The 23,851-nt window shown below is 36.8% G+C and overlaps 1 long non-coding RNA gene across 1 annotated transcript in view; it reads left to right on the top strand.

Moving 5' to 3' along the window:
- Positions 1-2,418: 2,418 nt before the first annotated feature.
- LOC134740333 (uncharacterized) overlaps positions 2,419-23,851 on the top strand; it is an 89,478-nt gene continuing 68,045 nt past the window's right edge. The window contains exons 1-2 of the long non-coding RNA XR_010127726.1: positions 2,419-2,488; positions 3,572-3,663. This is a non-coding gene — a long non-coding RNA (uncharacterized LOC134740333). The remainder of the gene's footprint in view (positions 2,489-3,571; positions 3,664-23,851) is intronic.

The raw sequence follows: 23,851 nt of genomic DNA, 5'->3' as shown, positions 1-23,851 counted from the left end.
AGCTTACTTACTAGTTCTAAGACAATATTTATAGGGTCTTTGGGATTTTCTACACAGATAATCATATGATCTACAAAAGAAGTATTTTTATTCCTTCATTTTTCACCTGTATGCCTTTGATTTATTTTCCTTGTTTTATTGCAATCACTAGTATTCCAGTATAATGTTGAATAGGAGCGACAGGAGCTGCCACCCTTGCCCTATTCCTCATCTTTGTAGAATGAATTCAGTTCTCACTATGTATATAGTTTTGTAGATAACCTTTATCACAGTAAAGATGTTATTTTCTTTTGTTAATTTTCTGAGAATTATCATTTCTTATATATTTTTAATATAATTTTTCTGCACTTAGTATTTACTCATCTATTGTCTTTTTGCTTATATTTTATTGTGTTACTTTTTTTTCTTAGTGGTTGCACCAGAGACTACAATGTATACAGCTCCCCCTTTTACTCTATGTATGTAGAGGTAACATTTTACTACACCAATAAAATTTAGAAATCTTACTACAAGTATTTAGGTTCCTCCTTTATCTTGTAGTTGCCATACATACATATACAAACTTGACTTCACTGGACACTGCAATAATTTTTGCTTTCAATAGTCATATGTATTTTATAGAATTCAGGGGAGAAATTTATCTTTTATATTAACCCAGATAGTCACTATTTTTCATGCTCTTTCTTCATTTCCAAACTTTGAAGTTTCTGTTTAGTGTAATTTCCCATCAGCCTGGAAAACTTCCTTCAGCATTTCTTTTAGAGCAGATTTGCTGGTGACAAATTCTCTGTTTCCTTTCATCTGTGAATGTTTCTATTTCATCTTCTTTCATGAAGGATATTTTCAATGTATATAGAAGTTTTTGTTGATAGCTTTTTTCTCTTAGCATTTTAAATTTGTTGTTTCACTGTCTTATGGCCTACATGGTTTCTGACAAGAAATAGAAAGTAATTTACATTTTGTCCCCCCTATGTAATATGTTAGTTTTCTCCATTTGCTTTCAAGATGTTTTCTTTATCTTTGGTTTTCATCAGTTACATTGTTATGTATCTGGATGGTCTTTTAGTTTTTAATTTATTTGGGGATGGGGAGTTCGTAGTTGTTGAATCTGTAAGTGTATAATTTTTCAGATTTAAACATTTATTTTAGTCTATCTTTAAGTCCACTGACTTTTTCCTCTGTCATCTTTATTCTGCTATTGAGCTCTTTTAGTGAAAAATTTACTTCAGATATTTCATTTTTTCATTCTAATTTTTTTTTTTTTTTTTTTTGAGATGGAGTCTCACTCTGTTGCCAGGCTGGAGTGCAGTGACACGATCTTGGCTCACTGCAACCTCTACCTGCCAGGTTCAAGGGATTCTCCTGCCTCAGCCTCTTAAGTAGCTGGGATTAAAGGTACATGCCACCACATCCAGCTAATTTTTTGTATTTTTAGTAGAGACAGGGTTTCACCATGTTGGTCTGGCTGGTCGTTAACTCCTGACCTCAGGTGATCCACCTGCCTGGACCTCCCATACTGCTGGGATTACAGGCATGAGCCACTGCTCCTGGCCCTACCTGGTTATTTTTTATAGTTTCTATTTCTTTGCTGAAAACTGTTATCTTTCCATTTATTTCAATTGTGTTTATCTTTATATTACAGAGTATAGCTATAGTAGCTGGTTAAAGTTTTGGTCTAATAATTTCTATTTCTCTGCTGAAAATGGTTATCTTTCCATTTATTTCAACTGTGTTTATCTTTATATTATAGAGTATAGCTATAGTAGCTGCCTTAAGTTTTGTCTAATAATTTCAACATCTGGGTCATCTCACAGGTGTCATCTGTTAGTCTTTTCTCTAGATAACCTATAACATTTTTTTTGGGTTCTTTGTATATTGAATCACTGTTAATTGAAAATATGTTATGCTGCATGGATACTAGGTCCTGTTAAAATCCTCTGGAGAATGTGGATTTCTGTTGTTGTTTCGGCCGGCAATCAACACAGTTTGGTTCAAATTTTAACTTCTATCTTCGTTCTCTACATGATATTTCTAATGTCAGATTAGTTTTCAAAATCGTTTCTATGCTAGTCTGTGTCTGTCTTACACAAAAAGCTTAGTGTTAAGGCCAGGACTTTTGCAGGTCCATACACAGCCTTACGGGTTCCCATTATACAGATGTCTTCTCTCTGATATTTATCCTCATCCTTCAGGTTTTAGGGATTTTTTGGGGGGAGGGGGTGTCTGTAGCCAAAAATAAGGGATTCTTTCTGTTTTAATGCTCTTTCCACTACTGCCAAAATTCAACTGTGGCCTCTCAAGGGAAAATGAATAAATAAATAAAGCAATGGGGCCTCATGGGGCTTGCACTATCTTAGCCAGAAAGTTTATATTTCATTTTTTTTTAATATATTTGTTTTTATTTCTGTTTAGGGAATAACTAAGTCCACTTTGGAAAAAAAAATACTAAGTGCTCATGAAGGGACCTTGTGAATGATAATGTACAAAGGTAAGTTGGCACTGCTGACAGGCCCACCTAAGATCCCTGGATTTCTATTTAGTAGGTTACAGAAAGCTATAGAATTATTTTCATTGAAATGCCTCAGTGTGGTGGCAGCCCTCAAAATGGTCTTGCTGCTGCCTTTTTTTTTTTCTTTTTTTAAAAACCATTCTGAAATAGAAGTGAAATAATTTCAAGCTTGCTTCCATATTCTTGTCCTGGCACCAATCTTATTTCCCCAGAAGGCGTTTCTATTACTGAAAGTGGCATTCAGGCACTGACGACCACACATTTCCTTATTATGCATTGCATAACACAAGAAAAAAGACCAATAAAATTACTGGTCCTACTTATTGTGAGCCAACAGCATTTGGGGCAGGGCTGACTTTATGCTACATGGATATATCGCTCAGGTAATATGGCCAGAGATTAATTGATGAAGCATTACGTACTGATATCTATGTGTAACAATAAATGTAGTAAGTATTTGGATAAAATGCAAAGCCTTTACACTTTATTACTTAACTGACTTTTTAGAACAATCTATTGTTAATATAGGTGCTTCTGATCAATAACTGTAATATCAGACATTTAATTGGCACCTATTCTAGATGCCTGCCTTAGGCTGTGGTTGCCAGAAATAGACTATGAGACAAAATTTTTATGAAGAAGGTTCACTGAGGAGTGCTCTTAATCAGCACCCATGAGGAGTGATAGTAATAGGATTGGCCAGAGGGAGAAGCTGAACAGCAGTGTGATTGCTACCAAAGCCCCAGCAATCCCTCAGGGAATTCTGGAGCTAAGATGGCTTTTCAGAGATGTCCCAGATTGAGGCAAGGAGTGGGCTTTTGTACTCTCTTCCAAACTAGTGAGTGGAAGGAGATTGTCCAAAGGGACTAAGTGTAACCTGGAACTAGGGAGTTTTCTTTGGCAGAGGAATTCCCCAAGAGGAATTCAGCTGTGCACTTTTGAAGCCAACATTTCAGACATCTAGGGAAATAGGCATCTGTATATTAGTCAGTTTTCTGTTTCTTATAGCAGGATACCTGAAATTGGGTAATTTATTTAAAAAAAGTAATTTGTTTCTTATAGTTACGGATGCTGAGAAGCCAAAGGTCAAAAGGCTGCATCTGTTAAGAGCCTTCTTGCTGATGGAAACTTTGAAGAGTCCCAAGATGGCACAGGTAATCACATAGAGAGGAGGCTGAGTATGCTAGCTCAGGTCTCTCCTCCTATTTTAATAAAGCCACCAACTCCACTCCAATGATAACCCATTAATCCATTAATTCATTAATGTATTAATCAATGAATGGAACAATCTATCCATGTAAATAGAGCCTTCATGATCTAATCACATCTTAGTGGCCCCATGCTTGGTCAGTACTGCCACATTAGGGTTTAAATTTCAACATAAGCCTGGTACAGGGGCTCATGCCTGTAATCCCAGCACTTAGGGAGACCAAGGTGGGTGGATCGCTTGAGTCCAGGAGTTTGAGACCAACTTGGGCAACATGGAAGAACCCCGTCTCTACAAGAAAATACAAAAATTAGCTGGGCGTAGTTGTGTGTGCCTGTGGCCCCAGCTACTCGAGAGGCTGAGGTGGAAGGATCACTTGAGCCCAGGAGGTGGAGGTTGCAATGAGCCAAGATCGCACCACTGCACTCCAGCCTGAGTGAGACCTGTCTCAAAAGCAAACAAATAAAAACAACAACAACAAAATTCAGCATGAGTTTTAAAGGGGACAAACATTCAAACCACAGCAATACCCTATCCTGAATAAGGATCTGAAGGGTATACCACAGCATTTGTGATAGTGCTTTAAGTCAATGTGTCTTCTCACCTGTAAAAAGGAGATAATTATCCAAGTCAGCCTCATAAAGGGTAATTTTTTTTTTATTTTGGGATATGTATATATTTAGATATATATATTATATATGTTATATATATACACATTATATATATTCTAAACATATTATCTCACATAAAAATGAACTCTCAATAAGTGTGAGATATTTTTCTTATTTTTTTCATATGGTAAGCCTATGTATGGATATTTATAACTGAGAAGTTTCATTTTAATATCTTCTGGCAAACTGAGGTAAGGCAAAGTTAATGCCTTGCCTATTAATATGCAGGCAAGAAGACTGCCCGTATTCCTCCCTATGTCCTTGCTGTTATTCTTTTGTACCGCAGTTCTTCATATCAAACGCTGTGGGATTTCAACTCAAATCAAATCACCCAGACCTTCAAATGTTGTTTCTTTCTTTATATTTGTTTGTGTGCTTAATTATTATTTGTTTGTTTCCCCTACAAGTTGGCTTTTTGCCTCCATCAAGATCGGTTTGTATATTTCCTATTTTCTAGGAGGGTGAAAAGAAAAGAGACTGCATGTTCCGACATGTCCTGTTAAATTAAAAAGAGAGTGAGCTTAAAATAGAAGTAATTTTAACACATGCAGATATCCACATGCTGAAGAGACAATTCTATTGTATTTTTCAAACATTAAAAACAGAGAGAGAGGAAAAGAGAGAGAGAGAGAGAGAGACAGAGAAAGAGAGAGAGGGAAAGGAAAATAAAATTAGTCCATATTGGAATGAGCACAACTGGGGCCTTGGCAAAGCTAACACAGACATCCCTGCCAGTGTACGACAGAGCACAAAGGGTCTGTTTTTGCTGATCATCACGAATCACTGCGACCTCTAAATATGTTCTTTGAAATAAGAATGAGTAATACTGCAATCTTTCTTTCACAAGTGAGTCAATACAATCTGACACATACCATTAAGTTGAAATTTTGGAGGTATTTTTATTTATATTATATGAAAGTTGGCATGTATATTCTTTTGTTTCATCATTTTTGGGTTAGATGATGATTTGGCCTGTTTTTGTGTGTTTGTGTATGTGGGTTTCTGTATATATGTGTGTGTATATATTTCTGTGTGATTCTAGGGGAAAGTAGAACAGAAAAATTTACAGCTGCTTGTACCATTTCATCTGACAGAGGAGACTGGGGTTTCTTCTAGCTATTTCCCAACTCATTTCCAACAGGACTCTACTACCACAATCGTCACAGCAACAATATTTTCTGTATAGCAGAAAGATTTCCCAGTTCACCTATTTCAAGAAAGTGATTTCTAGGCTAACAAAAAATGAGTATAATCTCTTGGCTAGCTGCAATAGAATCATGGAGAAGTAAAATTTAACAATAAGCATAATCTAGAAAAGACACTTTTACCTAGACTCGGCTTCACTGATACACAAAATCTGTTCTACCTTGCTTTATCACTCCTTTCACCTAAGGAACAGTGAATATGTGGACATCCATTGTTTCTGCATGTTCCAAATAGATCCTCTTTCTTCTGAAACAACACTCTACTATCCCTTTCATGAGCCACCCCTCCCTCATCTCAGTCCTTCAGCTGCTAACTTTAACCATAGTTCTAGTGGGGACACAGAATCAGGCTTAGCAAAAAAAGTATATTCTTTTACTTCAAAGCCTAAGTCATCCAATGATAACCTCAGGCATTTTGCTAGAATTTTGGGGAACATGAAGCCCTCTTTCTACCTGGTGAGCAGCATTTATGGGATAGTTGCCAGTTGCTGATAGTAATCTTACTGTCTTAGTAACAAAAGAGCCTGCCTGAGATTGGAATTGGGATAGAGGAAAGCAGAGATGAAGATAGACCAAATCTTATGACATTGCTTGGGTACCTGGACTCATTCAACCACACCTAAAGAAAATTCTGTCCTCATACATTTTGGTTTTGTGAGCTAATCGACTTCATTTAAGGCAAAGTGAAGGTTTTTTGTTTTGTTTTGTTTTGATGCAAAATAGAAAAGTTCCTGATAAAATCAGGTTATATTTGTATATTTGATCCATATAATCATTACTTATCCAAAAATACTTAGAGTTTGAGGGAATTTTACTTTCATAGTACTTCTGGGCATTCTCTGTTCTCTCACTAACTCCCCCATAGGCGAAGATGAGCAGCTTAATCTGACTGGTGATTTTGAAAGGAGAAGAGGGCTGTGTATTCTCTCTCTCTTTTTTTTCTTTAATGACTGTTTCATAATTTATTTAATTAACTTTGAATTGTGAGACATTTATGGTAACCAATTTTCTTACAACTAGAGATAATATTAGGATGACAAACTTGTGCATTAATCTTTTTGCATCAAACCCAATTTCCCTAGTATATCTAGGAGAATTCTTCTAGGTATTCTAGAAGAATTGGTGGGTCAAAGGGTGAAAATACTTTTAAGCCTACTTTCCAGCTTTCTTAAGGTATAGCTGGAAAATACAAATAGAATTTATTAAAGTCATACAACAATGGGATGTTTTGATATAAGTATATGTGGTAAAATGATTACACAATCAAGCCAACTAACACATCCATCATCTCACTTAGTTGCTATTGTTTTGTGTGTGTGAGAACACTTGAGATCTACTGTTTTAGCAAATGGAAAATGCACAATATATTATTACTAACTATAGTTGCCATTCTGAACATTAGGTCTCCAGAACTTATTTATCTTGTAACTGCAACTTTGAATCCTTTGACTAACATCTTCCCTAGTTCCCCACTCACAACCCCTGGTAAACACTATTCCACTAACTATTACTATGAGTTCAACTATTTTATATAAATGAGATCATGCTATATTTTTCTTTCTGTGTCTAGTTTATTTTACTTAACATGATGCCCTTCAGTTTCTTCCACATTGTCACAACTGGCAGGATTTCCTTCTTTTTTAAAGATTTAATAATATTCATATATATCATATATATGATTATATATCATATATATGATATATATTATATATATGATACATAGATATAATATATCTATAGATATGTATCTATATATATAGATATAATATATATATATCTAACACACACACCCCCCCCCCATTTCCTTTATTCACTCACCTGTTGACAGACACTTGGGTTGTTTCCATATCTTGGCTACTGTGAATAGCTCTCCTTCTCTCAGAGAGTCAATAATCTTTCTCTGGGCCGTACAGAAAGCTTATCACGAAAGTCCTTCTTCCCCCATGGTGAAGCTGCAATTTTTCAGTGTTGTTTTTGACTGAAAGACAGCATAAGGCTGTCTATTCTGAGATTTAGGGACACCCACTTGCCTAACCATATAAACTTCATACTCTAATATACACATTATCAGGGTGAAGGTCACATTTTGCATTATACCTGTCTGGCTTTATGTATAATTCTAAGTGAACTCAAAACCCAAGCAGGCATGGGAAGTGTTATCCATTGCTCCCCCCAAAAAATTCCTACTAAATTCCAACAAGATGATATGTATAGAAAACACTTAGATGAGCAAAGCCATTGCATTATTCAGGAATACCAAAGAACCTACTCCATTTGGAATGCAAGATACAAGTAGGCATGTGGAGGAGTTGAGGGTACATAGTCAGAGATCAAATTATAAAGGGCCTTCTATGAAATGTCCAGAAGGATGGAACTCCATTGTATGTGTAATGTTGAGCCACTGAAGAATTTTAAATGAGCGTTAGACATTTTCCAAAGAATAGTCTGGCATGAGTTTGAAAAATGAAATGAAGGGTGAAGAAGAGAGGACAGAGAATACAGTATAGTGAGCTGGTGTCCTTACCTACATAACTGTCATGAAGACAACAAGTTCATCACCACAGACACAGCACTTAGCTCATGCCCAAAACCCGATTAGCCTCAATGTGAGTATGTGTGTATGTGTTATCAGGAAATAATGAATCATCAGATTAAAAAAAATGAGAGGAAAAAATAGTGTAGTAAGGGAAAGCATGGCATTAGATCTGGACCTAAACCTCCTAAGCCTGAGTTCTGGATTTCATATTTGCCAGTTCATAAGGTATAGTCTAAGTAATAGGCATTGGCTAGATTTCATAAGGACAAACTATTCAGCTAATATTTATTGAGATCATTCAATATGCCAGATTCATTTCTGGGTGTTAGATCTAGTTTTAGGATCTAGGCCACTGACTTAAATCATTTAATGAACAAAGAAAAGAGGGAACATAGTCATGATGATGCTGGAATGATCAGAAAGGGGCTATGGAAAATGGCATCATAAAAGTTTAGGGATAAAAAGTTTCAAGAAGGAAGGGTGGTTAAGAGTATCAAATATTACAAAAAGATGAATAATTTAATAAGTAAAAATTGATCTTTAGATAGGTCAAGAAGTCAATGAGGCTCTAAGTTAGAACAGCAGAATAATTTTTTGAAAGGTCAGGGCACAAACAAATAGAAAAACATCTCATGCTCATGGATTCGAAGAATCAATATCATTAAAATGACCTTTTTTTTTTTTTTTTTTTTTTTTGAGATGAGGTCTCGCTCTATCGCCCAGGCTGGGGTACAGTGGCGCAATCTTGGCTCACTGCAAACTCTGCCTCCTGGGTTCATGCCATTCTAAAATGACCATATTGCCCAAAGAAATCTACAGATTCAATGCAATTTCTGTCAAATTACCAATGTCATTTTTCAAAGAATTAAAAAAAAAATCCTAAAGCTCATTTTGGGGACCCAAACCAAAACCAGAAATGTCCATTCAGCCAAAGCACTCCTAAGTAAAAAAAAACAAATCCTGAAACATCATGTTTCCTGACTTCAAATTATATTGTAAGGCTGTGGAAATTAAAACAGCATGGTAGTAGTACAAGAGTAGACACATAGATCAATGGGGAACAGTATAGAGAACCCAGAAATAAAGCCACATACCCACAACCAACTGATCTTTGATAAAGTTGACAAAAATAAACAATGGGGGAAAGGTCACCCTATTCAATAAATGGTGCTAGGAAAACTGGCTAATCATATGCAGAAGAATAAAGCTGGACCCCTATTTCTCACCATATAAAAAAATTAACTTAAGATGAATTAAAGATCTATACTTAAAACATGACACTATAAAAACCCTAGAAGAAAAGCTAGGAAAAACTCCTGTGACATAGCTTAGGTAAAGAATTTATGGCAAAGACCCCAGAAGCAAATGCAACAATAACAAAAATAGAAAAATGGAATTTAATTAAACTAAAAATCCTACGCACAGCAAAAGAAATAATCAACAGAATAATCAGGCAACCCATAGAATGGAAAAAAGTATTTGCAAATTATGCCACCAACAAAGAATAATATCCATAATCTACAAGGAACTCAACAAGAAAATAAAAATGAACAAGCCCATGACAAACTGGGGAAAAGGCACGAACAAATATTTCTCAAAAGAAGGAAAAAAAAGCAGCCAACAAACATGAACAAATGCTCAGCATCACTAATCATCAGATAACTGCAAATTAACACCACATGGGGATGTCATCTTTCACCAGTCAGAATGGGTATTATTAAAAAGTCAAAAAAAAAGATGTCAGTGTGTATCCATAAAGAACACTTACACACTGTTGATGGGAATGTAGATAAGTACAACCTCTATGTAAAACAGTATGGAGATTTCTCAAAGAGCTAAAAATAAAACTACCATTCGACCCACCAATCCCACTGCTCGGTATCTACAGCAAAGAAAAATAAATCATTATATTAAAAAAGACATATGTGCTCAAATTTTTATTGCAGCACTATTCATCAAAGTTATGGAACCAATCTAAAAGTCCACCAATGGTTCATTGGTATATATACACCATGGAATACTATTTAGCCATAAAAGGAATGAAAACATGTCAGTTGCAATAATATGAATGAGGCTGAAGGCCATTATCCTAAATGAACTAATTCAGAAGCAGAAAATCAAAGATGGCATGTTCTCACTTATAAATGGGAGCTAAATAATGGGCACATACGTACATAAAGATGGAGATAATAGGCTCTGGCGACTCCAAAAGGGGAGAGGTTTGGAAAGGGCCAAGGTTTGAAAAATTACCTATTGGATACACAGTTCAATATTTGAGTGATGGATATGTTAGAAGCCCAATCTCCACCATTATGCAATATACTCATGTCAGAAACATGCACATGTACCCCCCAAATCTAAAATAAAAATGAAAGTGAAATCTGGGGCCGAGTGTGGTGGCTCACGCCTGTAATGCCAGCACTTTGGGTGGCCGAGGTGGGCGGATCATGAGGTCAGGAGATTGAGACCATCCTGGCTAACACGGTGAAACTCTGTCTGTACTAAAAATACACAAAAAAATTAGCCAGGTGTGGTGGCGGACACCTGTAGTCCCAGCTACTCAGGAGGCTGAGGCAGGAGAATGGTGTAAACCTGGGAGGCGGAGCTTGCAGTAAGCCAAGATCTCTCCACTGCACTCCAGCCTGGGCGACAGAGCGAGACTCCATCTCACAAAAAAAAAAAAAAAAAAAAAAGTGAAATCTGTCAGCAGAACATGGATGACGGTACAATGAAAGCTTATTAGGAGAAAAGACTAAAAAGAAAGCGTATTTCTTATGAGCCTTAAAAAGGCAAAAAGAAGAAAAGGATCCAAGCCAAGCACAGGTGTAGCCAGGTCAGGTAAAACTGCGTAACCATTTAAGCGTTAGAAAGTTGTCCACAAACATGTACAAGTAACATACACATGGGCTGCATTAAAAAAAAAAAAAAAGAATGGGACAGAATTATCTCTGGTGCGGTGGCTCATGCTTATAATTCCAGCACTTTGGGAGGCCAAGGCAGGTGGATTACTTGAGGTCAGGAGTTTGAGGTCAGCCTGGCCAACATGGTCAAACACGTGTCTACTAAAAATACAAAAATTAGCCGGGTGTGGTGGTGTGCACCCGTAGTCCCACCTGCTCAGGAGGCTGAGGTGGGTGGATCACTTGAGCCCGGGAGGTGGAGGTTGCGGTGAGCTGAGATTGCGCCACTGCACTCCAGCCTGAGCGACTGAGTGAGACCCTGTCTCATAAAATAAAAAATTTAAAAAGTGGTTGAGAAATTCTGAGACCAGATGGAGTGATAATCTCTGTGCCTAATTTTCGTCATCTGTAAAAGAGGATACTAATAACCCCTACCTCACAGGTGACTGTGAAGACTGAGATGATGAATATGAAGCACTCACAACAGTGCCTGGATAAATATTCTATAAGTGTTAGCTGTTATTATCTTTGAGATAATTTTAAATAATGCCCATACACTCTCCTGAGCATTCACAAGCCTGAATAATTTTCATCTTCAGAGTAATCTGCCATATTATTTACATTTTATTTGCCCATTTTGTATGCTACAAAAGAAAGCAAGCATAAATCTTATATAAACGAAGGTGCTATGACATACCACTCATTTAGTTTTTGAGAATATAATTACATCTAAAAATGACAGTGATTATGTATTTTTTTAATTCTCCACATTTAAGGCAATTTCAAATTCTAAAGCAAAAGGGCAGAATTATATAATAAGCCAAAATGTACATAATTAATATAGTGGCTTTTATGCTGTACCCCACACACTATAGATGCTAACTGTAAAACCTATAATTTTCCCATTTTACATTTCATTTATTCAAGGAAAGACAGATTGTAGGGACAGAATGCAAAGTGAGTTCTGATATCCATCTAATTAACGTGTGTTGTTATTTGAAGAAATAAAAAATACATAAACTAAATTATCTTAAATGATTTTTGTTGGCTGTGTATTCTAGCTAGCAAACCTCATCTCTGCAACTAAGTAGCTCAGTGACTTTGAACAAATTACATGGCCTTTCTGGGTTTAAAAAGAAATTTGAGACATTATTGGGCCATCGACCCATCATATATTCTTCAAGTTGCTGTATAAAAGTGTGCCTGGGTATGGTCTCAAACATATCTCATTGTATAGCATATGAAATGAAAACAAAACAACAAAAAAAAAGAAAACCTCTAAAACCAGGTGCTTATAGCAGTCCACAGACAACTCCAGCCACGTTCCATCTGAAGATCAGAGACAAATCATACCAGGTGGCATCTGCTTCCGTTAAACTATACATGTAGCTTGGTAAGTGCTTATTATTTGCAGATTTTACTAATATTAATCCCACATTTGCAATATGAAAAGCCTCTGACACCTCCTGTGTCTTTTGAAAGCTGGTTTCTTCTTAATGTTATGTTTACTGACAGCATAGTTTACACATAATGAGTCTCAAGAGATTTTTTTCTTAACCTTTAACTGAGTCTCCCATCTTTGGCAGTACTTGTAGACACCTATGGATGCAGCACCATGTAAATATATACAACTACTCAGTAACCCTGGTGAAACCATAGAAATGCAGTGCCTGTCCTTAGGAGGATCTCTATAAATTCATGCTAAAAAATGAGTAAATCTTAATGTGGCATGATATACGGACTAGGAAGCTCACAGGATTTGAAGCTATTCTAACCTCAGATTAAATAACAGTTCTAAATAACTCTAAGTAGGTTGTTTTGAGAAAATTCCTTCCACTCTCTGAGCCTGTTTCCTCACCTATAACATGGGGATGTTAACATACACTTTTGAATTTGTTTTGTGGTTAAGGGATAATATGTTTCTATGGATGCATATATAAATGTACATGTTTTACTCATACCCTGTGCTAGCCAAGATTCTTGATTCTAACTTTCAAAAAACAATTCTAGGTAGTTTAAATAAAGAGAAGATAGAGTTAGAATTTGGAGGTTTGAAGCTAGGTTTTATGTAAAGACAGATACTAGGAATAAGTGTCAAGACTACCTGTGATCTCTTCCTCTTTCTCTGCACCTGCTTCATAATCCACTTTCTTTTTCTAGAGATTCAGAGTTCTGGAGTTTGCAAATGACTCTTCCAGTCATTTCCAAAGAATTACTAGCAGTCTCTGAGTCTTATGTTCATTTCCAAATTTATGGGAGAGGAGATCCTCAAAGTCCCAGGTTTAGTAAGAATCCATCCTGGCCTAACTTGCAGTGACCAGAGAACAGGCTCACTATTACAAAAGTAAATATTGGGGGAATTATAAATCAGGCAGGAATGAACTTTCCAGATGGGAAATCACCGTGAACTGGGAAGACACCATGTAAACTGTTAATCAATCTCTAAGTTTTTCTCCACAGAGCATTCAAGACAGACATAAGATATGTAAAGATATGACATAATGCCTAGCAAATGGCAAACATTAGATAAGGGGCCACAACTATTATACAAGTAAAAGCTAAAGATAACTTTCATCTATGTCATAATTGAATCAGCTTTCATTGAGGCCTATATTACAATTTAGGCATTGCGCTTTTCCTGGAAATAGTGAAGTTACTCTGGTCTCAGCCACTAGGAAGTTTTCTGCTACATGGAAGAGAGTGTCTATATCTTTTTCATCTCTCCTGAACTGCCCCAGACACTGTCCTTTATGAAAGGATTTCTCTCTTCAAGATGTGATAATTTTTCTATGTTTTGGAACTCAAAAGAGACAGTCTTCCTATGCAATTTTCACAGTAAATTAACTCCATCATTCCAGACAGGTAAGCATACCAATTGGTAGCAGTTCTCATGCTCATGAATCTTTTGGTAAAAAATATCTCAAATGGCTTTCAATGTAAGCATTAGTGTTGAGGGTCCACATCACACAACTGGGAAAATGAATCAAAAAGAGAATCAAATGTAGTTCTTACTGACAAGATAAATGACTGGGCTGGCTGGTATCACATTCCCTTCTCTACATAATAGGAATTCCCTATGATAAATCACAACGCACTTGAAAATTATCATATAATAAGGGTGATACATCCATTAACCATAAAGCATAAAACAAACTGCCAGGCTGGGTGTGGTGGCTCATGTCTGTAATTCTGGCACTTTGAAAGGCTGAGACAGGTGGACTGCTTGAACCCAGGAGTTTGAGACCAGCCTGGGCAGCATGACAAAAACCCCATTTTTAAAAAGAAAAAAAAAAATTAGCCAGGCATAGTGGTGCATGCCTATAGTTTCAGCTACTTGGGAGGCTGAGGCAAGAGGATCACCTGAGCCTGGGAGGTTGAGGCTGGGGTTGAGGCTAGGGTGAGCCATGACCATGCTAGTGCACTCCAGCCTGAACAATAGAATGAGACCCTGTCTCAAAAACAAAACACAATAAAAACTGCCCGTGTCATGTTGTCCAATTGTCATCGATAAAATACAAATACTCGAGATGAAGGAAACATTACTGGTTTTAAAACACAGTAAATATGGTTTCCTGGCCTGGTTTTAGTATCTTCCACATATATGACCTGTGTGAGTCTCTTTGTAGGCTTGTAGGTGGTAGCTTATACTCAGTTTTCTTATGAAAAGAGAAAAATTTGAATTTTAAATTTTCAATTACACCTTTCAATTCTAAGTCAGATATTGTACTACGCTGGCTATAGAATAAGTTTGAGGGTGTCAAGCTCTGTTTATTACTTTTTTAAAAAAATGTTATACATAAATATATATTGCAGAGAATTTAGAAAACACAGAGCTATAAATGTAATGTAAAAAAATAAACCAAATTCTACCTGCTAACTTCTCCCAAATCTAATATTATCATTTTGTGTTTTAGTCTTTAGAGTTTCTTATTTAAAAAAAAAAGAAAATCTGTATGCATTTATAATTTCCTTTGAACAATTAGGGCTCATATGGTGTATGAAACTTTTATATCCATTATTTATACCCTGAGCATGTAGAGTATGTATGTCATATTTATTGTCACACATTGTCTTTTATACGCCTTAACTATAGTTGAGAAAATTCTTGTACTATGAGTCCTGCCATCTCAAGGTAAAAGCAGTCTCAATTTTCCAGCCTCTTTAACAGTTAGGACATGGCCTAGGTGATGCAGACTTCATCAATAATACATGCCAGCTGCTTCAGTGTTCAATTTGGAAATGGATGACATAAAGAAAGAAACCTCATGTGGAATCTTTTTCTTGGTATAGCCTAGCCAAGAAGCATAGAGCTTTCAGGAATATCAGTGGTATTAGCTTCATGGTAGGGTCCACTCTCAAAATCTAAGGAAGAACCTTCTGGTCTCGTGCTTGGGAATGTTGCCATTGTGCCTGCACTAATGATAAAGTATGGATTGGGCATTTTTCTGCATGATGTTAAATCATAATTATCTGACTGTTTTAGGGATTATTTGAGCAGATAACCTTTAGTGAATTTCCTTTCTACCTAAAATAGCTGGAAAGATTTCTGTGTTTTGTAACTGAAACTTAGAATGACACAACTATATTCCTTTGCCAATAAATTTTCATTAAAAATGTCACTTGAGAGGCAAAAAAAAATGCCATCATACACATATTGCAATATACATTTAACTGTCCTTTCATTATTTTATTTTTAAAATACATTTAACTCTGTGATCTTCCTGTAGTGTATTTTGGTTAGTGATGTCAATTAAAATATACGCAGCAGCCTCTGGTTATCTGCAGCTTCACTTTTCGTGGTTTTAGTTACCCATGGCCAATCATGGTGTGAAAACATTAAATGAAAAAAAAATGCAGAAATAAACAACTCATAAGTTTTAAATTGCATACCTTTCTGAGTAGTGTGATGAAACCTGGCACCATCCTGCTCCATCCCTCCCGGGGTGGGAATCATCCTTTTGTTCAGCTGTATCCACATTGTATCTGCTACATTAGTCACTTAGTAGCCACCTAGGTTATCAGAAAAAAACAGTGTCTACAAATTTCAGTGCCATCTGCGGTTTCACTGGGGACCTTGGAACCTATCCCCAGGGATAAAAGGAGACTACTGTGTTTCCTCCCAAATAAACAATTATGCCAATCACAGTCATTAAATAGTGCTTCTTCCTCCTGAATTTATATCATATTCATTAGAGGCTAGCATTTGTTTATCAGCCTAATATCTTATTTTATTATTCTGCCTATAGCTTTTGCAATCAGTACAACACTTTTAAGCATTGTGCCCTTTTAATACATTTTAATATTTGGTGAAGGAAACGCTCCATAATTCTCCCTTGTCCAAACCTCACAGGCTATTTGCACAGCCTTATTCTTATGCCTAGTAATGTGTTTTAATGACTAAGCAGGTTTCTTTCTGTAAAAGCATTTAATCTTTTGTGAGTGGGGTAGTCTAGGAACCATATAAATTGTAGACATTAATAACTCAGGATTAGTCAGAAAATGATCATTTGAATTATAACCCTTCAACACTGATGACATCTGCATTACACAATCTAAGATGTAAATGGAAAACCTGCAACTGACATCACAAATGCTTTGATCCTTTCATCTTATTTGTTCCTCTTTTTTCTTCCTGCCAACTGGGCTTCCCCTCCAACGTCCCTTTCATTCCAATTTGGCTAATCCTTTCCAACTGCAGGAAGCGCAGAGATGTGTAAGACCCCCCCCCCAGCAAGTTGATCTCTGCTGACTGCAGCCCGCCAGGTCCCAGCAAGCTGTCTTCTGGCTCCTTTGTATTTGCCAACACAAACTTGTGTTTTTTGTTGTTGTTGTTGTTGTTGCATTCTAACAGGAATGCTTTTGCTATGCCATGGAATCTCTGGCAGATAACTTTAAATACTGTCTCTTTGAAAGCCTAGCAAACTGATGCTCAATTCAACTGTATCTGAAAACCAAAATGAGCGCCATTATTTTGAATTGTCTATCTTGAAAAATTATGCTTTTATTTATTTTTTGAAGGTTAGAGAAAAAGAGCAAAAATCCAATACAATCTCTAAAAGAAATAGAACCTTTATCTCTAGGCTTTTTCTGTAATCAAATGTTCTCACATGCCGGTTCTATTTTAAACTTCTAATTAATTAGCTCAGGAATTATAATAACCTCAGATTTTAGTCTCTGCAATAATATGTGACCCTGTTTAATTATTTACTTAGTATTTAAAATATTAAGAGTTGTTACTGGAAGAAGACTATTGAATAAACTAGTAGAATGAAATCTCTATTTCAAAAGCAAATTGTTTAAAGAAAATCTTAAAAACTTCTGACAATTCCCATCTCATACAAAATATTACAATTGTTTCTTTCTCACTAGGAATTAGAAAAACAGTAAACTGTGATGTCCACTGAAAAATAAAATAAAAACAATATATGATTTAGTTTATACATCCACTTGAATTTCTTACAGAAGCCAGAAGAGGGCAGAAGATGCTGCATATAGGACCATATTTGCATTAAAAAAAGTTTCTTTGAATTAAGATCCAAAATTCCATTTCAGAAAAAAAGGAAAACATGTTAGGTACAGCTAGTTTTAAGAGATCATGGCTGAATCAGAATGGGGCACATTACACAATGTGGCAAGTGTGTTTTATACCCACTTCAGCCAACTCACCTCAGCTCTTTTTTTCTGAACCAATGTTTAATAAAAACAGTAAGAATCAACATGTATTCAGTCATTATATCTGCTACTTTATATTACTATTGTTTGTTTAAATCTACACAGTTGAGGTTCTATTATTGCTCCCATTTTGCAGATGGAGAAACTTAAGTCAGGAGACATTAAGTCACGGGCAGTGTTAACACAGCTGTAAATCACAGCACTTGATTTTAAATTTAAGCATATGGACTCCAAAGACTACATTCTTATCTATTGCAATACTTCTTGCAGAATAATGATCATATGATCTTTGCAATGCTATCAGGTAAAATGACCTACTTTTTAGGGCTTCAGTCTTAAATCCTAGAAACAAATTGATCCTTTTTTGTCTTTACTGTCTGGCATGAATATTTTAAGAACTGTATTTAAAAGCAAGGACAAACCCAATTTAAAGTTAACCCTGAACACAGAGCCTGCTATGGGTAACTGTGAAGTTTGTGGTTTCACTCCTTTTTCTATCTCGTCTGCAGTGCTGTGCTCCCCCCTTGCAGCTCCTATTCTTAGCAGCAGCGTGGTGTGTCCTCCTGCTGGCTCCCCATTTCCTTGTATTAGAATGACGTTCAGTTAACTGCCAGCTTGCCTGGACCTGATAAATTAATTTTCAGCTTTTAATGTCATTCTTGTCTGGCATATTTGCATTTGAAGGAAGACCAATCCCTTGACTTTTATGGGCAAACAATCTTATCAGATGGCAGGATTTTAGTTGGAGTGGTGAGAATGGAAGAGGGTGATAGGCATTATACAATGATGTGTTGGGTGATGGCAATATAAGGCAATGAGGATACTCCCAAAGACAAAGCCAGCAGTAGAGAGAGAGAACAAGAGAGAAAAGAAGAGACAGAGAGAGACAGGAACTTGTGTGGTCTCATCAACAATATATACACGGAAAGTCGAAAGCAATGAAATGGGTTATTGAATTCCTTTCATTTTTAATTATGTCTTTTATTTATTTTACCATAACTGTTCTATGCCATTGCATATTGTTTTTATCTTAATTATGAAGTGAAGGTGGGGTGGAGGAAAAAATGAAAGGGTGAAAGGGAAGATGAGATGAGAGAGAGAATGGGGGTGGGTGGGAAGAGGAGAAATGAATAAGAGAAGGAGGAGAAGAAGAGGAAAAGGGGAAGCACAAAAGAGAAAACAGTCCTTTGGAATCATAGAACAACTTAGATTGAAATGTGAGCTCAAACGTTTGGGTTTTCTCATCTCTCTCTTTTTTTTTTTTTTTTTTTTTGAGACACAGGCTCTCTCTGTTGCCCAGGCTAGAGTGCAGTGGCGTGATCTTGGCTCACTGTAACCTCTGCCTCCTGGGTTCGAGAAATTCTCTTGCCTCAGCCTCCCAAGTAGCTGGGATTACAAGCAACCTCCACCATAGCCAGCTAATTTTTTTGTATTTTTAGTAGAGACACGGTTTCACCATGTTGGCCAGGCTGGTTTCAAACTCTTGACCTCAAATGATTCTCCTGCCTCAGCTTCCCAAAGTGGAGGATTACAGGTGTGAGTCACCACTCCCAGCCTGGGTTTTCTCATCTCTAAACTGGGACTTGTAATCTACTTACCCTTAAGAGTGACTGAAGGTATTATATGAGAAAACCTATACAAGAATATCACACACACACACACACACACACACACACACAAACTTAGAATAACTTCTGGCACACAGTAAGCACTTGATGAATGGTAGTGATTATTATTATTATTATTATTATTAGATTATAGCTCCTATAACCCTTAATAATAGTCAAAACTCTATATAAATCTATTTCCCCTTGCACCACAAAAGAAAAACCAAGTCATTTTGCAGAACTGTAAATGTACCAAATTAAATGCCCAGGCATAGGAATTAGCATAAGCAATATCTCACTACAAAATTGGCACTCAATATCTCTCAGCACATAATCCTTACCATCAAAGGAATGAGCTACCTAAAATAAGCACATTAGTCAGCTACCAGAGACAAGCAATGTTAATATCTACAGCAAGCTACAAATGATCTAACAACCACAACACATGTTTTAGAGGAAAATATCAGAGTAAAGAAAATCAGACTTTAATGGTGCAAGGCTCAAGCTCCAGTTAGCTTTCACTGACTCCTCAGGAGAAGGCTGACTGAACTCAGATAGCTCTGGGAAAGGAGCTGGGAAGCGGGGAGAAGTATTTTCTCTTTCCTGTTAGCGGCAGAACATATCTAAGACACGGCCCCAAAGTATGTTACCAGCGAGGAATCCATACAGTGCTGAGGCAACCTCAATTCTTGCCTCCTCAGAAGAAAGAATTTGACTGAGGGGCAGAAGGAGAGACTAAGGCAAGTTTTAGAACAGGAGTGAAAGTTTAATAAAAAGCTTTAGAGCAGGAACAAAAAAAGAGGAAAGTACACTTGGAAAAGGGCCAAGTGGGCGACTTGAAAGAGAAGTGTGCATTTGGACCTTTTGACTTGGGGTCTTACACGTGGGCTTACTTCTGGGGTCTTGCTATTCCTTCTGCCTTGATTCTTGCGTTGGGGTGGCTGTCTGCATGCATAGTGGCCTGCTGGCACATGGGAGGTGACCATGTGCAATGTGTTACTGGAGTTGTCTGCATGCTCACTTTAGGCGTTCTTCCCTTTCCGGCCAAACGTCCCTAGGAGGTGACATACCTGTTGAACTCCACCATTTTGCCTCTTAGTGTGCATGCGTGAGCCCGCTCACCCAATTCCTGAGATCTTATCGGGAAGCTGCTGATTGCCAGTTTCAAGTGTTTCCATCTGTTGGGAGACGGCCTTTCCCTGGCGCCAGCTGCAACCAATTATTATTTTAGAGAGACAGTTTGACAACTGCCTGACCATGACTTGATAGCTGCCTGACTTTCCTGGTGGGAGGTTGGGGGGAGCTGTCTCCTGCCCTGATCATGCCTGACTACTTACTATAACGGTCCTATTTATATTTGTATATAAAGTGACATATCGAAATTTATTTAATAAATTAATAAGTTTAATACATTTTGAGTATGGTAGTTTTTCAGGTTTCACACCCATCTTAATAAAAATTTAAAATACAAGCCAATATTTTTCAGAAACAACCAACAATACTGTCCTGATCATCACTACTGACTCATCTCCTTAACCAGTGTAAAGGATTTATTAGAAAAATTTATGATTTTAGAGATTTGAATCAGGGAGAAAACACTTTGAAGTTATATTTTCTAATATTTTCATTTTGAGCACAAAGAAACCTGGTTAAATGACTTACCAAACTTATTCCTACCATTAGTTAATTTTTCCCATTAATTCTAGTTTTATTGCACTGCTTGTCAGCTCTGTTCACAGTGCCCATGGCCTGGTGTATGTCTTAGTCTCCTCTTGCTTGAATACTGTAGCACAGTTCTATCTTAACTCCCTGTAACCCACTTTTTCTTTTTAACTCCCTGTAAACCACTTTTCTTTCTGGCGTCCACTGATGAGTTCAAATGCTTTTCCTTAAGTACATATCTAATCTTGAAACTCTGATTGGTAGAAACACTTGAATGACTCCCCCAAAATACTCAACATATAGTTAATATTATTTAACATGACACTTAAGGCTATATGCATTGCATATTCTGTTAACTTATTCCCCACAACCACTCTTCTATCCCCTGTCCTTCAGCCTCCCTGAGCTACAGGCAGTTCCCCAACAAGCCAGACCTCTTGCTCCTGAGCCTGGCATTACCTGTCATTACCTGGCATTTTGATCTTTCTGCCTAGGTATCTCCTATGCTCTTAGCATGAGTTTATATTTCCAAAGTTAAGAAGTCAGCTCCTATTCACTCTTTTGACTGGCTTAGGGTTCTTCCGTTGTGTTCCCATGTATTTTTGTTAATATATAGTATTGATTACATCTGAGTGTAAAAGCCTCTGATTTTTCTTTTTTCCTCTGGATTTTCAGCTCACTGAAGGTAGAAACTGTATCTTATTCAGCAATATAGTCCCAATTCCTAGAATAAAGCCTGGCACAGAGTGAAAGTTCATTAACATTTTTAATCAGATGCCAATCTTCTGACTCCTAGGCCTGAGATATTCTGGTAGTTTGTCATATCACCCTAATACTTCATTACCTGCTATTTGCTTCATATGAATTAATCATAGCTCATCAATTGCACAATAAGCAACTTGAGGGAAGAGGTAGTGTTTTACTCATCTTTTCTTTTATCTCCTTCAGGACCAAGTCTATAATAGACAGCTTGAAATTGCTAAAGGAATTTATTTATTGACATACTTATCTTTTACCCAAGAAAAACTCTCTTTATACATAGATTCTTAGGAAGAATGCAATATGAGAGAGAGAGAAAGTGCACACCCTGCTCCTGCTCTGGTTTAAATGAGATATGCGAATTTCCATCCATCTCCCCCGCCATCCCCCAACCCCCGTACCCACACACGTACACAATTGAGCTTGGGGAAGCACAAAAAAGCTTGCAAAGAACACAATTCTAAAGTTGAGTTCTTCAAATTGTGGGTCACAGTCCCATTAGAGAAGAGTAGTATTCATTTATTGAGTCACAACCTGCACTTAGAAAATTCAAGAGTATAGAGTTTTATATATGTAGTAAAGACAGTATTGCTGAGGCAAGTCATTCTTCAATTGTTATCCAACAATACATGAGCATTTACTTATTGTGCTTCCCAGTCATAAAAATGTTTGAAATCCACTAATTTAAAGTGCTCCTTAAAGTCCAGGTTAAAATGTCTAGTGTAGTACAGTTGTTCCAAACATTGGTTCATATCAGGAAGAGCTGATTGATAAAAATACAGAGTCCCAGATCCTATTTCAGCAGATTCTCATTCATTAGGCTGAGGTTAGGCCCAGGCATGTCTATTTTCTTTGAGCTTCCTAGGTCATCGTGAAGCACATGCACATTTAAAAACCACTGGGATAGAGGAAAGGGCACATATAGAACTGGAGTGCTAGAGCCGGAAGGAGTTTGAAATTGTCACCCTCCCCGATGTTTGAATATAAACCCTCTATTTGGAAATCCTCCTAAGACAAGGCAAAAAATCCATTCTTTTTGTTGTTGTTTCCTTTGCTGTGCAGAAGCTCAAAATATTTACATTTTTTAAGGTATCGTTCTAAATGGAATGGTTATTACCCACTGACTAGTTCCCTCTTATTCTGGGATATCAAATCCTTGTTTGCTTTTTTTGTTGTTGTTGTTGGTCATTTTACGTTATTTTAGATTTGAGAGTGTGCATGTGCAGGTTTGTTAACATGGATCTACTGTGTAATGGTGAGATCAAACATGTATTTTCATGTTTTAAATTGCTGTGCTGTGTAACCTTTTGGAAGACCCTTGAATTTTTTACCACAAGTCTTATCCTAGGTCCTCTTCTCCTCTCACATTTTTTTCTGCTTTATTAACATATAATTGACTAATAAAATTGTGTATATTTAAGTGTACAATGCAATGATTTGATATACATGTACATTGTAAAATGATTACCACAATCAAACTAATTAGCATATCCATCATTACATATAACTACTTTTTTTAAACGAGAAAACTTAAGATCGACTCTCTTAATAAATTGCAAGTATACAATACAGTATTAATATAGTCACCATGCTATACATTAGACCCTCAGAATTTACTCATCTTGTAATTGAAAGCTTGTATGTTTTGACCAATATCTCTCAATTTCCCCACCCCCAACCCTTTCTGACCCCATTCTACTCTCTGTTTCAATGAGTATGACTTTTTAAAAGATTTTTTTAAAGTTAAGTTTTCACATATAAGAGACACCATACAATATTTGTCTTTCTATTTCTGGCTTATTTTGCTTAGCATGAGGGCCTCCACATTCATCAATGTTACTGCAAGTGCCAGGATTTCCTTCTTCTTTATTCCTTCTTCCTTCTTCCTTCTTTCTTCTTCTTCCGTTTTTTTTTTTTTTTCAGATGGAGTTTCACTCTTGTTATCCAGGCTGGAGTGCAATGGCACGATCTTGGCTCACTGCAACCTCTGCCTCCCGGGTTCAAGCAATTCTCCTCCCTCATCCTCCTGAGTAGCTGGAATTACAGGCGCCCACCACCACACCCAGCTAATTTTGTGTTTTTAGTAGAGATGGGGTTTCACCATGTTAGCCAGGCTGGTCTCA

The sequence above is a fragment of the Pongo pygmaeus genome, chromosome 9 (genome assembly GCF_028885625.2).
Source record: "Pongo pygmaeus isolate AG05252 chromosome 9, NHGRI_mPonPyg2-v2.0_pri, whole genome shotgun sequence".
In the NCBI taxonomy this organism is placed as follows: domain Eukaryota; kingdom Metazoa; phylum Chordata; class Mammalia; order Primates; family Hominidae; genus Pongo; species Pongo pygmaeus.
Note: the sequence above shows the minus strand (reverse complement) of the source record. Positions and strands in the feature narration are given on the sequence as shown.